Below are 3,490 nucleotides of genomic sequence, written 5' to 3' on the forward strand. Positions count from 1 at the left end.
GTGAGAGAGAGAGGCGGGGAGCAGACCGGCAACACGACTGCGTGATAACGCCGGATCTGTTTGCACTAGGTGTTTGTTTCCCCTGCCCCCCATCCACCGCTCTTCACCTCTTTCTCTAGCTGCCTGCTCTCTAACTCATTCAAGCTGTTTTTCGAAAATGGATTAGCGTGGGTTCACATGAACCGACCAAATGTTTGGGTTTCATAAAATCTGACATGTTGCCCCACTTTCCCCCGCTCCGCTCCACAAGCATTTTTGCCACTGTCTGCTTCATTTGTCCACGTTGGCGTGAATAAATATGAAGCCCCCAGACGCAAACAGCGCTTTGGTATTAGCTTTGTGTTTTCTTATACACTTTGCACCCACAAATGCCAAAGGGTAGCTGCAAGTAGAGCAGGCAATACCAAATTTATGTTTCTATTTAATTACTTTTAACTGCTTATACCAGTTTGATAGCCAAAGTGTGTCTCAAGTTGGTTGCATCCACTTTTAGCTATGCGCTTGTCTTTTTTTTATTGCTCTGTTTACAAAAGTTCCCGCCAAAAGCGCGAAATTTTTGCAACGTTGCTGGCGACAGTTTGACAAAAAGTCGTTGCACGTGCTCCGCCGCAGATGCCACATTTGCTTAGTCTCAGTCCCGTTCCCATTCCCATTCCCGTTGCCGTTCCCGCTCCCGTTCCCCTGGCTGCTGGTGCCTGCACCAAGTGTCGCCGACTTCGATGTCAACTTACGACAACCGCCTCGAACGGGCATTTTCAATTAAGAGCAAGGCCAGATACGGCGGCTTCCCAAGTGGGCTGAGGGTTGGGGAGGGTCCAACCTGGCGCTGTTGCCGTAACCCGACACCCAGCGGCGAGGCCATTGCCTGTGTATCCAACTCAGCTCAGTTGTTGCTCCGTTGCCTTATCTCTCTGCATTGGGCGCGCAAACCGACAAATGCCGAGTTGCAGTTTTTATCGCTCCGAAGCGAAGGCATCCAAAAATATTTGGCAAAGGGATCCGTGGAGGGGGACACCGATTTTGGTTTGTTTGCTTTTGTTTTATGCAGCGCTTTGTTTGTAAACAAGCGAAATGAAGGCAACTTTGCTGATGTCCCATTTTTATATTCATCTCGTTTTATTTTTTTTCGGCTAGACCACATCAGCAGTAACTGATTTTGGATAGTGATGAGAGCGGGGGGGAGAGCAGTGACACTTTTTGTAAGCTCTGCAGACAGTTGGGAAATGCTTAAGCAAAAGGCACAGGCAATTGATCCTCTTACTAAATACAAAAATATATTATTTACACAATATTATTAAATATAGATTAAAGCTGCTTATGTGTATTGTAAATTGATTTGATATTCAGCTATTCAGTATTTTATTTGCTTAGTTTTAAGGCTCTTGCCTCATCTATAAAAATCTTCAGGTTTGTGTGAGTGAAAAACCCTTGCAAATAGATTTTTCCCACACATCTATTGATTGCATATTATTTATGGAGCAAAGTTGCCCTTAATTTTCAGTTGCCATTTTTTTTTTTTTGGGGCTACCTCGATCCGAAATTGCGACGTGCGTGGAAATTCAATGCAAATTCACATTTTATTAGCCCAGCTGCTTCAGCTTGTTGTCCTCCCACTACTTGTTCGACTGTCGCTGGTTTTTATATTTATTTATTTTTGATTTGAGTGCCAGCGGCAACAGCCACAGCATCCAGTTCAGCTCGGCGCAGAGTTATCTTTGTGCCTACGACACGGACGCGACTCGAACGGGGGCAAGAACTATAAATTTAATGCCGTGGCAGAAGCCTCGACTTTGAAACGATTTGTTACGCATTTCGTGTCAACTATGAATAAAATATTGGAGCAACTCAAAGCCACAGAAAAAACAGAGAGACACACACAAGGGATGAGGCATAGAAAAGAAAAAAAAAAAACAAAAGGCTACTAAAAAACTTTCAATGAACATTTATCAAACTAGGACGCATAATTTACATTTTATTAAAAAATTGCTTCGAATGGGGATAGATGGCGAATATATCAGCGTTCGGTTATGTGGGGATGAGCAATGAGCTATGCGCATTATAACTGATGTAAGTAATAACATTAGCTGATATGTTAGATTAATAAGCGCACTGATTATGATAAAAGTTTACACACTTATAAGCCAAGTAATGGTTTCGAAGCTTCGCTTGGCTAATATGCCTCACACTTTTTACTGTAGCGCATGCAGACTGAGCTAAGTATGTCCTTGTTACAGTTCTGACGCGACAGGCCCACAAATCAACCGAAACAGATCGAAACAAAAGTTTACAGCAAGAAAAAAGAAAAGGGAGCATGTTGAATGAAATTCCAGCCCAGCTTACCCCATACCCGAAATTTTCTTGTACTTTGCCAACCCACTTGCGGTCACTTTCAATAGCTTGTTAGGCAGGACCCCCCCCCCCCCCCCACCGATTGACTTTTCTTTGCGTTTTATGAATGGCAGCCAGCTTAGATTTGGGTAGCTGAAAACTTTGTCCTTACCCCCCCCCCACTCACCGATGTGAGTGTCTCCGGTAGTCGTCAGCACGAAAAATGAAAACGCATGGGCACGAAATTTCCGCTTCCGTTTCCCGTTGGCTGTCAAAGTGGCCCAGAGTCGAGACTACGCCAATACATGCGTAAAATGTGTCGGATACGCATGGGAAGTGGGCAGGGTGGGACACGAAAAGTGTGTGTGACAAACTGGACAAAAAATAAAGAAGCAGCCATGGGCATGGGCATGGGTACATCTCTTTGTTCGGCGTTCGGCGCACGCCATTCAAGTGCGGAAACGGAAGCAGTTCCAAAGCACACAGGACACAGCGCCACAATCCAAACACAATAAGCGCTTCATAAACGCCATTTTTCAGCAACGTCAAGGATAAACACACACACACACACATACTGAGATAAACACGCACCGCAGTCAGCGTCTGAAATTGGGTCAAGTTTGTCAGAGTGTGTGTGCGCTTTATAAACGGGACACAGTTTTTTCCACTTGAGACAGACAACGAGCCAACAGCATGCACTACAATGAAGAAGGGAATCCTCACACTCACACACACACACACACACACACACACGTATGCGAGGCGACTTTTCTTGTTAGCCATGTCGAGGCCAAGCAGTTGCCAATGCCACTTGGGCTGCTTGGGCTCGGGTAATGGGTTTGTTGTTTGCTCTGCTCCGCTCCGCCCCGCCAGACCACGCCCACTTATAGCCAAGCACTCTCGGCTGTCTGTTCATCATTTGGCAGGATATTCAACGCTTTGTCCTCGCCTGTCAATGCGCCTGTCGCAGGCCTCGTGTGAATCATGCCTTGTTTTCACAGTTGACAATTTTCTTTAAATAATTGCCCAAGCGCCAGCAGCAGCAGCAGCAGCTCCAACAACAACAGCAGCAAGGAATTCAGCAAGGAGACAAGATAAGAGCGATCAGCTTAATGCAATCTCAATTTGCTTTTTAAACTGAACACTCAGCTGGGCAGCACAG

This window comes from Drosophila busckii, chromosome 3L (genome assembly GCF_011750605.1).
Source record: "Drosophila busckii strain San Diego stock center, stock number 13000-0081.31 chromosome 3L, ASM1175060v1, whole genome shotgun sequence".
Classification (NCBI taxonomy): Eukaryota; Metazoa; Arthropoda; class Insecta; order Diptera; family Drosophilidae; genus Drosophila; species Drosophila busckii.